This window comes from Petaurus breviceps, unplaced genomic scaffold, assembly GCF_028583685.1.
Source record: "Petaurus breviceps papuanus isolate PSGF00001 unplaced genomic scaffold, PetGlider_PUasm1.0 100, whole genome shotgun sequence".
Classification (NCBI taxonomy): Eukaryota; Metazoa; Chordata; class Mammalia; order Diprotodontia; family Petauridae; genus Petaurus; species Petaurus breviceps.
The window spans coordinates 8,010,597-8,028,695 of NW_027185573.1; the positions used below are offsets into that span (position 1 = coordinate 8,010,597).

Below are 18,099 nucleotides of genomic sequence, written 5' to 3' on the forward strand. Positions count from 1 at the left end.
GGAGGGGAGGGGAGGGGAGGAGAGGAGAGGAGAGGAGAGGAGAGATATAATTCTTCAAGAAATTTCCTGTCAGAAACTTAGCTGGAGTCCCTCCAACTCTAGCTTAGTCAGCCATTGAACTTGGCTATTCTGAATTGATTTGCTATTTTAACATAGGTTCAGGGTTGTGTCTGATGCTTTTAATCAATCACCAGCTATTTTCTGGACAACAGTCATCCCTCTGTCTATATCCTAAGATCAAAACTCTATATTCCTCTCAAATTGATTAAAAACTTGTGCCCAACTAGTTTACAGCATCGATTGAATCAATCAGGCTGCATCTTCCAAGATTGCATTAATTGCGGTGGGATGGAAGTCCCTAGCCCTTACATGCTTTTACAATAGCATGTTAACCTGAAATGTAAGCAAAAGAAGATTTCATTATTGACTTGAAGCAGCTAGACATCGTCCAACAATTCCACCCAATTATTTCTGCCAGGGAAATGTAGACCAAGTTAAAGTGAAGAAACACAACCTATTATTCGTTTTAGAAGGTTTTTCTTTTTCTTCCCCAAGCCGGGTGACAGACTTAATTGGCACTAAGATCAAGATTTAATTCAGATTTCCATTTTGGAGTTCTTACTCATTATTTGCTATATTCTCTTCCTCTGGTTTTAATAATAATAACAACAATAATAAGGGATCCAACACAAGTGACTGTGTGAGAGGAATTATGTTTCTAATGAAGAAGGGCACGTGACTACAAGGATCCATTCTCTCTGTCTCCAAAAAAAATTCATTTATACCAACCAAAGATTTGTCAGGATCATTTGGAATCAAACTGAGTGAGATTTTTTGCTCCTTGGTAACTTGGTGACAGGCAGTGTGGTGTAGTAAGTGGAGAGCTGGCTTTGGAGCCAGGCAGTTCTGAGTTCAAATATTGCCTCTGGAATCTACTGACCATGTGACCGGGCAAGTCACTTCATCTCTCAGTGCTCTGGGAAAATCTCTGTGATTATGAATTGTAGAGAGTGTGGAGGGACTTTCCACATCTGGAAGGAAGGAAACAAGCATTTACTAAGTACCCAGAATATACCAGGAACTGTACAAAGCTCTTTACAAGTATTGTATCAATCTATTGTATAGATTGTATCTATAACAATCCTTCCAGGTATGTGCTGTTATTATCCCCATTTTACAGGTGAAGAAACTGAACAGTCAGAAGTTAGTGGACTTGCCCAAGGTCACACAGCTAGTAAGTGTCTAAAACTGAATTTGAAACTAAGTTTTATGACTATAGGCCCAGCCCTCTATTTAACTAGCATGTGTGTGTGTTTATATATACAACATGTGTGTTGTTGTTGTTTAATTGTACCCCACCCTCCATGACCCCATTTGGGGTTTTCTTGGCAGAGATACTGAAGTAGTTTTGCCATTTCCTTCTCCAGCTCATTTTACAGATGAGGAAACTGAGCCTACCGAGGTGAAGTGACTTGCCCAGGGTCACACAGCTAGTAAGTGTCTAAGGCCAGACTGGAACTCAGGCAGATGAGTCTTCCTGACTCCAAGTCCATCATTTACCCACGGCCCCACCGAGCTGCCCTTATATGCACATAATATATAAAATAGTTTGTATATACAGACACACACTGGCAAACAGCACAGAATTGTAAAGATGTATTTAAAATGGGGCTCCTTCTGGACTATTGAAATTAAAATATAATTAGGAAATATTTAATAAATAAAAATATGATGCAACATAATGATAATTTGCAGTTTTCTAAGTCAATATGCAGCAGTAATCAATTTCTACTTGAAACTTATATGGTAGATAGAACTCTGACCTCAGAGTCAGTACAATTCTCAACTTCCAGTTCCACCCTGGACCCATCCTGGCAATGTGACCCTGTTGAAGTCACTTCTGGTGTCCAGAGGCCAGCCTTCATTTTCCTGGTTCCTAACTGCTGGACTTAAAAACTTCTCTCCTCTTCCCTGCTTTCAGCTCCCTTTTGTGGTTCATGTTCCTCCATTAGAATTCAAGTTTCTTGAGCATAGGTACTGTCTTTCTATTTACATATATCCATATCCCTCAGCTTGGCAGAGTACCTGACACAGAGCATTTCATAAATGCGTGTTTCATTCTTTCTTCCTAACAAATTGTTTCTCACAATATTTCTGCCCCTAACCCAGAAATCATCAAAGTATCAATCAAGGGGCGGCGAGGTGGCTCAGTGAATAGAACCCCGGTCCTGGAGTCAGGAGGACCTGAGTTCAAATCCAGCCTCAGACACTTAAAACAAAAACTAGCCATGTGACCTTGGGCAAGTCACTTAACCGCAACTGCCCTCCAAAAAGCAAAAAAAAAAAAAAAGCATCAATCAAAAGGCTCAAAGGCAGATAAATGTCAGACTTGCAAGATAATAGAATTTAGACCTGGAATGAACTTTAAACACCATCTAGGCCAAACCCCCCCTCATTTTACAGATGGGGAAACTGAGGCTCAGTTAGTGACATATTTGAAACCAAAGAGGCAGCGAGGCCTATATGACAGCCAGGATTTAAACCCACGTCTCTATATCCTGAACCCAGTGCTCTTTCCATTAACAAACCAGCATTTATTAAGAGTGCACTTTGCCCCAGGCACTGTGCTAAACACTTTAAAATATTATCTCATGTGATCTTCCCCACAAGCCTGAGAGGTAGGTGCTATGATCATCCCCACTGCACAGTTGAAGAAATCGAGGCAGATTGCCCAGTGATTTGCCCAGGGTCACCACATTCCTTTTTTGGGGAGGGAGACATCAGATGTTGTCATTTAGCCAGAGCATCAGACAGTGAAGAGGAGGGGCAGAATCTAAGTCTGGAGAGGTAATCTGAGGTCCGAGTAGGGATGGCCTCAAATGCCGAACAGCTCTTCCCTACCCATCTCACTAACACATTAGTCTGACCTGAGGGTTACCATGTATGTTTTGGGGTGGGGAGGATCACTGAAATTAGAGCTAAGAAGCCTCACGTAGATTACCGCATCCATCTATCTCACTTATTTTACAGCAGAAGAAACTGAGGCCCAGAGAGGTCAAGTAATTAACCCAAGATCACACAATAGTGAGTAACAGAGCCAGGATCTGAGTCTATGTCACTAATTCCAGAGCTAATATCCTTCTTTTTTTATTTTTTTGAGGGGGAAAGGCAAGACAATTGGGGTTAAGTGACTTGCCCAAGGTCACAAAGCTAGTTAAGTGTCAAGTGTCTGAGGCCGGATTTGAACTCAGGTTCTCCTGACTCCAGGGCCAGTGCTCTGTTCACTGTGCCACCTAACTACCCCAATATTCTTTTTTTTTAAATAATGCTAAGATTCTTTTAAAAATCATTTTAATTGATAACTTTTTGGTTTTTTACATCACCAAACTTTCTCCCAGTATCTTTCCCCCTCTGCCTTACTGAGAGTCATTCCCTATAACAAAGAACACCCATTACACATTTTACTGGGCTACATTGCCTCTGCTAGCTTACTAAGGGTTTGGAGCATTCTAATCAAAGTCCTACTTTGCATTTCCCATCATGCCTGCTGGGGTGAATCCTCACAAGGCTGGTAGGTATCTGGCATTAATAAACAATGATATTCCCTGTTACCAGAGCAGGGCCTGGGATATCTTTATCTCTGTGGAACTCTGCCCTGCCATAATCATACATACCGTCTCCCATGGAAACAGGAAATTAAAGAGTGAAGCCTCTTACTAATACCTGAAATGTATAATCAGCTTCCCTCTAGATAATGCTTGGCACCATGTACCTCTCCTTCTTCTCTCTGTCATTTTAATCTCTGCCAAACCAGCCAGAGCCAGGTCAGAAGGTTAAAAAAATGCAAGTAATTTCTGATGGCTAGTTCAACATCGGCCACCAGGCTCATGGACCTCACCTGTTGTGATCGTAATCAATGATCCACATGGAGATAAAAACAGTAGTTGTGGTTCTTAAAGCAGTGAGTTGAATATTGAACTAAGAATTAGCTTTGAATCTTTTCTCCCAACACTTCCTGATCATGTGATCCTGAGAAATTCATTTTAGCTCTTTGAGAACTTGTTTCTTCATTTGTAAATAAGGAAATAGCAATATTTGTAAGGTGTGGCATAGCAAACTGAGTGCTGGACCTTAGGCTCAAGTCATACTTCTGACACAAGAAGGTGTGTGACCCAGAGCAAGACACTTTACTCTCTGAGTATCTTCCCTCATCCATAACAGGAGGGCAGGATAGCATCTACCATGTGGGAGCTGTTGTGAGGATCAAATGAGGAAGGTAATGAAAGAGCTCAGAAAATCTTACGCTTAGTGTCTAGTGAGATATTGCTCTATTAGCCATCTGGTTGGCTGTTGGTATCAAAGGGCCTTGTATACAGCAGCTACTCAATAAAAGAGGGTGGAGTCAGGAGGACTGATTCTCACACATCTCTGTGACTGGCTCTATGACAAGCATCCTTATGTCTCTCCCCTGGGACATCGGGCTCTACCTCTGGCTCCCTGGGCTCTGACGGGTGAGCTTTTGCTTTATCTTGCCACACTCAACTCATTTACACCAAATCTACACATCATGAGGTGGTGAGTTTACCCTGCCCTTTCTACCAGTCTTTTACATGTTAGGTTTTTTTTTTCCCACTAGAATGTAAACTCTTTGAGGACAAGGACAAGGACTTGTTTGTAATTGTATCCCCAGCGTCTAGCACAGTACCTAATGCATAGTAAATGCTTAATTTCATACTCTATATGTAATCTATCAATTATCAATCTATTTATATATCTACCAATTAATCATCTACCTTTCTCTTTATCCTATCATTTATCAATCAATCATCTACTTGTCAGTGTCTTTCTACCTATTTATTTATCTCGTCTATTTATTATCTATCAATCTACCTGTCTTATCAATTATTAATATATCATCTATCTACATGTCTGTGTTATCCATCAACTATCAATTAATCTATCTATTAATTTCATCTATCATCTATCAATATATCATCTATCTATTCTGTCTACATGACTAACAACTATCAATTCATCTACCTACCTTATCTATCTAGTTAATATCTAGTTAATATATATTATTGTTAATTATTAATATCTATCTAGTTAATATCTAGATATCAATCCATCATCTACACATCTATGTATCTACATATCTATTAACTATCAATCTATATATCTATTTTATCTATCATCTACCAATCTGTCTTTCTATCTATATACATGTCCCTTTATCTATCAACTATCAATCTACCTTACCTCTTTATCATCTCTCCATTAATCAGTCATGTGCCTGTCTATCTACCATCTATCAACCAATCATCTACCTGTCTATCTACCATCTTTTTTTCCTTAATAGTATTTTATTTTTTCCAAGTACATATAAATATAGTTTTCAACATTCATTTTTTAAAAATTTTGAAATCCAAATTTTTCTCTCCTCCTTCCCTCTCCCCTCCCCAAGACAATTTGATATAGATTATACATCATATTAAATATATTTCCACATTAGTAACGTTGTGAAAGAAGAATCAGAACAAAAGAGAAAAACCAAGAGAAAGGAAAAAAAAGTTAAAATAGTGTGCTTTGATCTGCATTCTGGTTCCATAGTTCTTTCTCTGAATGTGGTTAGCATTTTCCATCATGAGTGTTTTGGAATTGTCTTGGATCATTGCATTTCTGAGAAGAGCTAAGTCTATCATAGTTAAGCGTTACTCGGTGTTGCTATGGCTATGTACAATGTTCTCCTGGTCTACTCACTTCACTCAACATCAGTTCATGTTAAGTCTTTTCAGGTTTCTCTGAAATTAGCCTGCTCATCATTTCTTATATCACAATAGTATTCCATTATATTCATATACCACAACTTGTTCAATCATTCCCCAAATTATGGGCATTCCTTCAATTTCCAGTTCTTTGCCACCACAAAAAGAGAAGTTATAAATATTTTTGTACACTTGGGTCCTTTTCCCTTTTCTTAATGTTTTTGGAAAACAAATCTAGGAGTAGTATTGTGAAATCAATGGGTAAGCACAATTTTTATAGCCTTTTTGGTATAATTCCAAATAGCTCTCTAGAATGGTTGTATCAGTTCACCACTCTACTAACAATGCATTCATGCTCTAATTTCCCCACATCTTTTCCAATATTTATCATTTTCCTTTTCTGTAACGTTAGTCAATCTAATAGGTGTGAGGTGGTGCTGTAATGGACACCGAGATATAACAGGACAGCTAGGCCAATTATAATTTGATAGGAGTGTTTATTAACTGGCCGGGACTGCCTCTCAAACTGAAAGACAGCAGCGAGCTTTCTGTTAGATATAATTTTATAGACAATGTGATTGCTGGCAACAGAATATGTTTCTAAGGGGTACAATGTCTTTAGCATTGTGTCTATTGAGGCAAAGCATTCTCAGTATTATTCCTATTGAAACAAAGCCTTAGTATTATTTCTACTGAAGTGAAACAGACCTGAATCCGTGGGAATCTGTGGCATGTTTTTAGCAACACAGGTGAAACATTTCTTTACTATTGGAGCCTATTAGGTGGTTTCCAAGGAACCCAGTAGGGGTCCCCTTTAGCAGGTTTAAAGGGGCTCTAGTGTATAATTTCTGGTGGGCACTTCACTGCCTCTCTATTTACCATACATCAATTAATCATCTACCTGTCTTTCTGTCTCTATTTGACCATGTCACTTCCTTGTTCAATAAACTCTCATGTCTCCCTATTGCCTCTAGCAGAAAATACAAACTCTTCCATTTGGCATTTAAAACAATTCATAATCTGGGTCCCATATACCTTTCCAGGTTTATTACATATCTCTCACCTTGACATACTTTCCTATCTAATCAAACAATTCTACTTGCTTTTTCCCTTATGGGACATTTCTCATTCTATCTTTATAATTTTACCCAGTTTCCCAAGGTTAGAACATTGCCTCTCCTCACCTCCACCTCTTAAAATCCCTAATTTTGTTCAAAATTCAGATCCCTACATAAGGATTTTATTAATCCCCCCCAAGCATGTGTCTCCCCACCCATTCCACCCATTTACCTTGAATGTTGAACATTCAAGGTAAATGGGTGGAATATATGTATACACACACACACACACACACACACACACACACACACACATATATATATATACCTAAGTAAGTTACCTAAGTACCTAACAAAGTAGTAACAAGGCAATTGACATTTATATTGCATTTCAAAGTTACAAGCATTTTTACATTCATTATCTCATTTCATCTTGTGCAAGATTCTTTATTTGATACTGGTGGGTAGTGAAGAGACAGATATGACAGAGGCCCTGTTCTTTGATAGTTTATGACCTAATATGGGAAAGACACAGAATGTGGTATAATGGAAAGATACCTAGCCCTTGAATAACAGGATATGAGTTCAAATTCTTCCTCTGACTTTTATTGCATGTATGACCTTGGCCAAGTCATTTAGACTCTCTATGCCTTGTTTTCCCCATATGTAAAATGGGTGGTTTGATTAGCTGGCTTCTGAGCTCCCTTCTAGCTCTACATCTTTAGTTCCATTAAATGAAGTATATATGATACAAGAGAATTTAGCTGAACGAATTTTTAAAGTTTCTGCTGCATGCAAGACTGAGTGCAAGAGGCTTGGAGATATAAAGACAAAAATGATCCAGCTCTGGAGTTTGCATCCTTCTGAGCTATATAACATACAAATATACATAATATTTTTTTAAAAAGAGAGAGATTTTAATGAAGGAGCAAGCATTAGCAACTGGGGGTGGGGTGGGGAAGAGATCTTGGTTTAATTCAAAGAGAAGGTGGCCCTTGAGCTGAGCAGGTGCCAAAGGAAATTTGAAGAGGGGGTCAAACACTTTCATCTTAGAGATACAAGGTTAAGAAAGATTAGGCTTCATGACCTGGGAGTTGAGCCTTTAAATAATCACGGGGACTTCAAATGATGGAGACGTTGAGGGAAAGAAGACACTCCAGGCAGGAAAGAAAAGTGTAAGCAAAGACCTGGAGATGGGAAGACAAGAAGAGAGGATGGCAAGTCACCCAATCAGAATGTAGAATGCCTAAGGAGAACTCAAGGCTGCACAGCTCCAGCTCACAAAAAGAGTTCACTTGTGGTTAAGAAGTCTCTTTCTCTGGACCTTCTTTCCATTCTTCTAGCAGTTCTGTCTTCTGGGACCAAGCAAACAGGTTGAATTCCTTTTCCCTTGACAGCTCATTAAATACCTAAAGATGGACATCATATCCCCTCTAATTCTTCTTTTCTAAGGGCTAACTATTCTGAGTTCCCAAGACAATAACAAGGCTTGTAGATATGTGTTCTCTTTATCCAAATTTCTGCCTTTCCTAAATGACACTGCAGACCATGTTTTCCCTCACTAAGATGAATAGGGTCATTGTGATCAATTTCTGCAAAAATGAAGCTCTTTAGCTTTTCCCAATACCAATTTCAGGACTGTGTTGATAAGTGAGAGCTAAAAGGGACTTTTGGCACCTTCTTTGAATGCATTAAGAGATAGTACATCCAGGACTAAGGATATGACTGTCCCACGAAATTTTACCCTGGCCAGTCCACATCTAAAGTATTTAGCTCAGTTCTGTGCAACACATTTCAGAAAAGACATAGATTAATTGGAGAAAATCCATATAAGGCTACCAGGATTTCCCATGATATATAGGGGTGATTTGAAGGAAGTGGGAATGTTTAGCCTGGAGCACAAAAGCTACAGGGTATAGTATATTTGTTGTCTCTAAGAATTTGAAGGGTTATACTTGGAAAAGGGAATAGAATCATTCTACTTGGCCCCATAGGGCAGAATTAAGGGCAAAGAGTAGAAGTAACAAAGGGACAAATTTAGGCTTAATGTAAAGAAAACTTCCAAACAATTAGAGCTGTCAAAAATGAAAAATGCTGATTTAGTGAGTTACCCCTACCTGGAGGTCTTCAAGAAAAGGTTGGATATCCAATTGTTGGTTGTATAAAGAAGAGAGTTCTGCTAAAGTCAGGTTGAATTAGAAGACCTCTGAGATCCCTTCCACTTTAACAATTTGGTTTGACCCCTCATTTTGTAGATGAAGAGATTAAGTTCTAGAGAAGTAGAGATATTTCCCCAAAGCTGAACTCTCTCTAATAGCACCTCAAATACCTCTCAGACTAAAATCTACTCTCCAAAACTGGATTGAATTTTGATAAAAGTTTACACTTCTTAAAGCACTTCTGTGAGTCTTTGGTCAGTTTAGTCTCATAATAGCCCTATCAGTTCTCTCTCTATTTTAGAGATTATAAAACTGAGGCTCAAAGAATTACTCAATTATTCAAAACACTCAATTGCTCAATAGCAAGTCAATGATAGATTGAGGCACTGCAGATTTCCTGAATTCTAGAATCACCAATTGTCAGAGCTAGGAAGGAACTTTTAGGTTATCTGGTCTAATCCCATCATTTTACAGATGATGAAACTGAAGCCCAGAGCAAGGACCTAATTTGTTGAAGGTCACACAACAAGTATATGCAAAGTTGACAATTAATCTTCTGTCTTTTGAGTCCCAGGAAAAGGTGTTTGGTGGCAGTTTTCTTTGTCCTTGACTCTAAAGGTATTTTGCATAGAACTTCCTAATCAAGTGATTGGGTGATTTTTTTTTCATTACCACAAAAGAAAAAAAAATAATTAAAGAACACTTTTGTAATGGATCCATTTCTTCTTTTCTACTTCCTCAGCCCTTGTCCATCCTTCATGACTCAACTCAAAAATCACAAAATCATGGGACCTCAGAGTTGGAAGGGAACACAAAGGTCATCTGATCTTATACCTACACAACAATTCTGTCTACAACAATTCCTGACAAGAGATCATTCAATCTTTGTTCAAGGACTAGAACTAAGGGAGGACTCACTACACTGAAGGCATCTCCATATCAGTCTTGGACAATCTTAATCTTTCCTTACACAGGGCCACATTTTGCTTTACTTCAGCTTCTAATCGCTGTTTTTCAGAGCATGGTTTAATGGATAGAGCACAGGACTTGGAGTCAAAAAAACCTAGGTTCGAAACCTACCTCAGATGTTTATTATCTGTGTGACATCAGTTAAGTAATTTAGCATCTCTATGCCTCAGTTTTCAAATCTATAAAATGACATTGGATTCACTGGTAGCTAACATCCCTTCCACCTCTAAATTTAAGATAGTATGAGCAAAACCAATCGCTCTTCTCCATGACGAAACTTCAAATACTTAAAGACAGCTATCATGATTTTCAGTCTTTCCCAGGCTACGTTTCCCCAGTGCCTTTAAATAACATAAGACATTCCAATCCCACATTCCCCGCAAAACATCTCCTGATTAATAAAAGCCAGGTGGATCCTCCTTCTCTGACCGCCCAGAACTTCTGGTCAATTTAATTATACTTTGCCTTCCGTGAATTCTGGGCATGTTTGAAAGAAACCAGGTTTCTAACATATAATTATCTGACTTAGTGTGAAGAGAGAGGCTTGAAGAAAACCCATAAGAGTTAGGGGAAAACCCCCAAAATAGGAGCAATCAGTTGGGGAGGAAAGGGAGTGATGGATAGAGTACCGGCCCTAGGGTCAAGAAGACTTGGGGTCAAATCTGGCTTCAAACACTAACAAGTCATATGACCCTAGGCAAGTCATTTAACCTCTATCTGCCACAGTTTTCTTAAGTGCAAAATGAGGATAATAATAGCACCTACCTCTGAGGGTTGAGTGAAGATCAAATGAGAGAATAACTGCAAAGCACTTAGCACAGTGCCTGGCACCTAATAAGTGCTATATAAATGTTAGATATTATTACTGTTGTTGTTGTTGATAACACCTTATGTCCTTGGGGCAGCTAAGTGGTTCAGTGGATAGAGCATTCAGAAACTTATTGGCTGTGTGACCCTGGGCAAATCACCTAACCCTGTTTGCCTCAGTTTCCTCATCTGTAAAACAAGCTGAAAAAGGAATGGCAAAGGAAATGAGTAAAAAAGGAAATATCTTTTCCAAGAAAACTCCAAATTGGGTCATGAAGAATCAGACACAACTGAACAACAGTGAATGCTTCCTAGGGTATTTGCAAGGATAAAATTAGATAGTATTCGTAAAGTGTTTTGCAATCCTTAAAGCTCTATATAAACGCTAACTACATATTATGATATGCATCCACACTCACTATCTTACCAGCCCAAATCTACCAGGCAGAGGCAGAATAAAAAGGAATTGGTCCCCCTCCATCCAAAGCTCCTGAATTATGACCTTCCCAAAGCATGGTGAATGATTGATTTTCATCAAAGCATTTGCAAAGGACGAGGTACACTTTGGAGACATTAGCCACTAAATGTTATTTATGAAAGGCATCTCTATCATCCCCCCTCCCCAGGCTGTTCCAGTATAACTGTCAGAATTGTGAAGCCATCTGAAGTTTCTTTGCACAGGAAGATGTGTAGGAGAGCACAGAGGGCATGTACTTGTGTAAAATGTATGTCATGAGCACCTAGCAGTTAATAGAAAAGGAGAGATGGTATAGTCAGGCAGCAACTATAAGAACAGTTCTCACTGAGCTAAAAAGAATTCAATTAAACTAACAGCCCCTTCCAGAAGACAGGGTATTATCACCCCATTATGCAATTACCTTCTCTCAATTAGGCAACCAAAATGAAAACAGGATTAACAGGCATGACTGTAGCCAGCTCAACTGCATCTATGAACTCAAGGCTGAAGATGGAGTGTGAGAATGAGAGGGTCTCCTTCTCAGTCTCTAAACCCTAAGCCTCAGCCCTGATACCAGCTCCAACATGTATAGAGACTCTCTCTCTACCTTTCACCCAACTCCACTTCATACAAACCTCCCACTCTGATATATCATAGCATTCTAACATTGTAGAGACTTCCCTCCCTTTGATATATACAGACAGAATCTCAAGGTTGAAAGGAATCTCAGAGGGTGCCAACCCGCTCCGCGCTACTTGATGCTGAACAAGAATCTCCCTCTAGACAGTGCCTAGCAAGGAGTCTTCCAACCTTTGCTTGGAGAGCTCCAATAAAGGGAAAACCCACTATTTTTGCTGTGAATGAAAGATTGAATGAATAAATGGTAGTGCATTTCTTAAGTTCTTACTATGTCAAGTCAATAATCATTAATTAAGCACTTATATAAGCACTTGTCAGGCACTATACTAAGTGCTGGTGATACAGAGAGGAGCAAAAAGAAAGACAGTACCTGCCCTTGAGGAGCTTACACTCTATCGTGCCAAGCACTATACTATGTGCTAGGGATATTCATTTATTTTTTGGAGGGGAGAAGGCAAGGCAATTGGAGTTAAGGGACTTGCCCAAGGTCACACAGCTAGGCAAGTGTCAAATGTCTGAGACTGGATTTTAACTCAGGTCCTCCTGACTCCAGGGCCCGTGTTCTATTCACTGTGCCACTTAATTGCCCCAGGATGTTCATTTAAAAGTCACTAAGTCCATGCCCTTGAGGAAGGGGAAATTTCCATCTAGAGATTACATTTTAATAGAGGGAGACAACATATAAAGAGGAGTGGCAGCCAGGGAGGTATATTTTGGTTTAGGGAGTCACAGGAGTGCTAAGTAGAACCATAGGGTAGTTTATTGAAAAGTCCTTTCAAGTCATAATGGCAGTACTCACTTGATTATGGTTTCATATCTGGAAAACAGCTGGGAGAGGGGAGGGAAGAGAGAGGGCTACTGGGCAGATGACAAAGTCTGAAAGTGCAGAATACAGCAGAAGGCAGAGTGGATCACATGCTTACACACATACACAAATTGTAGCGGCGAGCACCCCAAGCGTCCCCAGGGTTTGCTGCCAACACAGGTTCTTGGATCTGCTTTGATAAAAGAAAGCAACTCAAAATGGGTTAACAAGCTTACTTTAATCAGTCAAACATATATCGTTTACCTAGTTCAGGGGGAAAAGGTCAGCACCCTGAACTTCAGAATATACAGACAGAATTATCAAGACAGAGAAACAGATCAAGTAGACAGTTTCCAAACTGTCCAACCATTACATCCATACGAAACAACATCTGGGTTTCAAAGCCGGGGGGACTCTGGACAACGGCTTCCCAGAGTTTCATCTGATCAAATCACAGAACATTTCTCAAAGTGAGCCCCAAAGCAAAGCTACACAGCAGGGCTTATATAGCCTTCTCCTGGCTCAGAGAATGTAACAACCTTATTGACTCACTGGCCAATCAAGAAGTATCTACTGGAAAACAAGCCTCCCTCCCCAGGCTCCAGGTGCACTTTAGCCTAGGGGCAGGGAAGATCTTTAAATTTGCATTTCTGTTACACAAATGCACAATACATACATGACACATCCAAATGTGTGTGCAGACACATAAATATACACACAGGCATGACACACATGTGTGTGCACACACACAGACACACACACCTGGAGTGAAAACTGGGTTTCAGCCACTCCACTCCTGGACAACTGAATCATTTGGAGGCTTTTTCCTCAATGAAAACAAAACTGCCCTTCTGCAGATTCCTCCTTATTCTGAAATGCTTTTCTCTCCATCCTCTATTACTTACCGCCGCATCTTTGCAATATAATCTGGTTGATTGAGTGCTTGTTAATATGCTGTTCTCTTAAAAATCATTACCTGTTTTTCTTTCATCTTTATTTGTTTCAGTTTGGTGGGTTTTTGCCATTAGAATTTCATTCTTGTGAGAGCTTTGTAATCACTTAAAATGCTTTCTAGGTTCCTCCTAGTAGCAACATCTGTCCCCATGTGAGTGACCGGGAAAGGGTTTTATAAAGCTTGGGATAATCTCTGTCCTATCCCCAAACACATACCCCCAAGATGACTTGAACTCTACTGTTTCTGACAGATTCACAGATACCCATAGATATATACAAACATGCCTCAGTAGGAGTCACCAGCCATGACTCCTCTTCTCTTCATCCTCTGACCATTAGTGATAGAGAAAGAGCTGTAAAGAATGGTATCTATAGGTCAGTGCAAAATTTCCCTTGTCCTTCATACTTGGAGGAAGTGAAATCACTGGTCACATGTCATTCTTTTTTATTGCTTTTGCAGCTAATTCTTGAAGTGAACTGTCATAGCAAACTGCTTTTTAGTCTGTTAAAGGTGTCTGCCCCCAACACACACACTCCAGCCTTCCTGAGAAAGGCTATTTATAGCAGAATCCAACCTTTCCTTGTGATATGACTATTTTATGATACTATTGAATATCAATTAGATAGTACTGCCCAAGTTCCAATCCACGTAAAAAAGGATTTGTTAGTCAGTCAACAAGCATATTTCAAGCACCCACTATGTCCCAGGAATATTAGCTATGTAACTCCCTTTGTCTGCCTCAGTTTCCTCATGAATAAAATGAATATAATAATAGCACCTGTCTCCCAGGGTTATGGTGACTAAAAAATGAGATAATATTTATAAGGCTCAAAGTGCTACAAAATGTTGACTAAAAATATCCCAAGCAGTTACCCTCTCTGTGGCATTAATAATAAACCCTGTCTTCCCACTCCCCAACATATACAAATAGTCCTTCCTAACATACATAGATTTTCCTATATGTTCTATGCAAGTCTCTACTCTGATATCTACAGTAACTATACCCCTATATAAATACCCTCACTAAGATAAAACAGGAACATGCAGAGTCTTACCTGGCATACTGTGTGGTCAAAAGTAAGCACCTTTACCTTTCTGGTAAAGTTTCCTTATATGCAAAATGAAGGGGTTGGAAAGGATGCATTCCAGAGATCTTTCCAGCTCTCAATCCTATCATCCTACAATCTTATAATTCCCCTCCCATCCTTCCCACTTCCAACATGAATAAATCTTGCTCTGACATAAGCAGGCTCCTTCTCTGACACATAGACATCCCCTAACATATGCAGAAAATACATGCACACACACAATACACAAGAACATCTTTTAATGCACACTCAACATTCCCCTGACATATGTAGGCAACTTTGAGATTCTGAGGATATAGTTTCCTTCTCTGATTAGGCTAGGCAATGAATTGCAGGAACTGAGACAATTTTAAGTGAAGATTTAAAATATCAATATCATTACTCAAATCCTCTGACTCTCGTTTAAAAAGATGAATAATTAAGCAAGGACAAGGAGGCAAGAGGTACAAGGTGTCTTTCCTGTCAGTTATATTTGTGTAAAATAGTGGAGTTTCACTTGGGAAACATCACTGTCTGTTTCAAAGCCTAGACGAACAGATGATTGGTGCAAGGTTCAAATAAACAGGAATAATTTTTTACAAGAAAAGCATACATGATTTTTACTTATTCATGAGATTACAGAGAGTGTTATGGTACAATCTCCTCTTTTATATAAGTTGGTACATCCACCCAAAGAATCATACAATGCCTCCTTTATAGTCCAAGGCCCACAGAGGTTATGTCCCAACCCAAGGAGGTGGCAAAGCTGGGGTAAGAACCCAGGTCCTCTGGTTTCAATATCCAGTAGTGTTTCCACTGTCCCACACTGCTCTCACTTGGTTTCCAATCAGAGGTAAAACTCATTAATGATAGAGGCTAAGGAAAATTTGGTTAGCTTGTCTGTGTCCAGATATTCCCCCTAAAGAGCCAGAGTACATACCCAGTTGTGTTCTTTTTTCTATTACCCCTCTTATAATGAGCTATTTAGAAGATCCATTTCCAAATAACCCGAATCTCATTCTTGAAAATGAACCAGGGGTGGCCAGGTAGCACAGTGAGTAAGAGCACTGGCTCCAGTGTCAGGATGACCTGGAGATCGAATCCCGGGCTCAGACACTTAGCACCCACCCAGAAACACCTGGCTGTGTAACCTTGAGCAAGTTACTTAACCCCAATTGCTTAGGGGCAGCCAGGTGGCTCAGCGAGTAAGAGCACCAGCTCCAGTGTTGGGATGACTTGGAGATTGAATCCCGGGCTCAGACACTCAGCACCACACCCAGAAATAACGGGCCGTGTAACCTTGAGCAAGTTACTTAACCCTGATTGCTTAAAAAAAGAAAAAAAAAAACAAGAAAAAAAAAGAAAATGAACCAGCCTGGCAAGTCATACTGAATGTGGGGCTCGTGTCCTTCTGGAAACAGCTCTCATTTAAAATACAAAACTGATACATTTACAAAGCAGGTATTGACTTCACAGTCATTCATTGTATCCTTCATGATTTCAAAGGTGTAGGGGGTCATCCTCCCTATACAGGCACAGAAGACAGCTGGCCAGATGTGTCTTTGTGAGCTGCTATAGCCAGAAAGCACACAACACAAAAACAAGATCAATCACCAGATGTGTGATCAGCCTTCTGGACATGAGCCACCACTTAGAACCCCATGAGGCTGTTCCTTAGAGGACTGAGGGACAGCAACCAAGGTCAGGGCCAGGGACCCACTGGAACTCTTGCTCCAAACTAGAATCAACACCACACCACAACAACCTACTGTAAAACTTTATACTGATTAAAAACTGGACATATTGACATGGTCACTCAGGAATGAAATTTTTCCTGAAAGATAAAGAGAATGTGGTATTTTAATGACCAATACCCCAAATAGTGACTTCAAAAAAAGTTGCAGGAGGAAAAATAAGTCTGACTTTCTTTATAAATAAACCAGTCTGCTTCAGTTTAAAATATGAGTGTAAAAGAATATGAATTTATAAAATACTAGAGTTTATCCAAAATTACATGCATAAGTATTTAATCTCTAATAAGCAGGGAATAGCAACAGAAACTTAAATATGGTAAAAAGCTTTATCAACAATAAATACAGAGGACTTTTTAATACAAAGAGTGCAGAAGGATTTGTCAAACAAAGATAATGAAAGGCATCCTAATTTGTACAGAATCAGGCCCAGGTCTGTGCAATGGATACAGTTAATCTCCACTACATAATACAACCATTAGGTTAAAAAGCCTGTTTGCAAATCACGTCTATTTAAAAATGGGCTTAATTGGGATTGTTCAGTCTTCTCTTGGAAGTTCCGTGTGTTCAGGAAAATTTAGAGGGCATCCTGGACCAGGGTGTGTGAGGCTGGCTATTGGATGCTTAAGCATCTTCTCTTTAATTCTTTGACACTGGCAAATTTTTCTCTTTTCCATGAAATTACTGAGAAAATTATCTACTTCCATTTTCCCCTAGAGGAAATTCTCTGTGAGGTGTCAGACACCTCCTGGCCTCCTGAGCCTCCACCTTCAACCTTGCCTGGAGGGCACTCAGTGCAGCTCTCACTGAATTCATGCTGCCTTTGCATTTCCTTTTCAAAGCCAGGTTAGAGTAAGCAGTTGATACTTCTCTAGGACCACGTGCCTTTTGGCTTCCAGGCCAGGCTCTAGATAGAGATTTGGGAGGAGCAAGATCTCCACTGCTCATTACCAAGTCCTAATGACTTGTCAGTAATGACATGCTTCAGCTGGGGCCAAGTCAAAACCTGCTTTGGGCATACTCCTTCTTCCTTCATACTGTTTCACTGAAATGGACTGAATTCTGAGAGTTGACATCAGGCATCTTGTAACCAAACTTGTTTTGACCTATCAGCATTGGAGCATCTGTTATGGGAACAGGTAATGACAGATTTGAGAGGAAACCAAAGGAGAGAACAGCAGGTTTGGCTGTGGAATAACTCCAGTCTGAAGAAATGGTGTCAGCACCTGGGACAGAGATCATAGGTCTGTCCACCTCTAAGGATGTGAAGAAAGAAATGGAAAACTCTGAGCAGTTCAAGAAGGCATTCCCACTGATTTACTGTACAAATATAAAAATGCTGAATTGGGAGCCTAAACTGGAGGATCCTTCCAAAATCATCCAAGAGATTTTGAATAATTTGTCCAAGGTGTGAGTACATTGTAAAATTGTTTACTAACGAAAAGGTAATGTACATTCTATTTGTCTATTAAATTATGTCGTATCAGTCAACATTGATCACTGGTTTGTTTGTTTTTTTCCTGAGGAAACTGAGGAGGAAGAAAAATATTAATGTTGATTATAAAATTGTTTACTGTGAATGGTAAATCTATAGTTTGTGTCTTTCTGCATTTCAGATATGCTGGTGTACACCATGCTAGGACTTGATGCAACACTACTTCTGATGC

The 18,099-nt window shown here is 39.6% G+C and overlaps 1 pseudogene; it reads right to left on the reverse strand.

The window, feature by feature from the left end:
- Positions 1-16,971: 16,971 nt before the first annotated feature.
- LOC138156730 (vacuolar protein sorting-associated protein 37A pseudogene) lies at positions 16,972-17,888 on the reverse strand (annotated as a pseudogene).
- Positions 17,889-18,099: the final 211 nt, after the last annotated feature.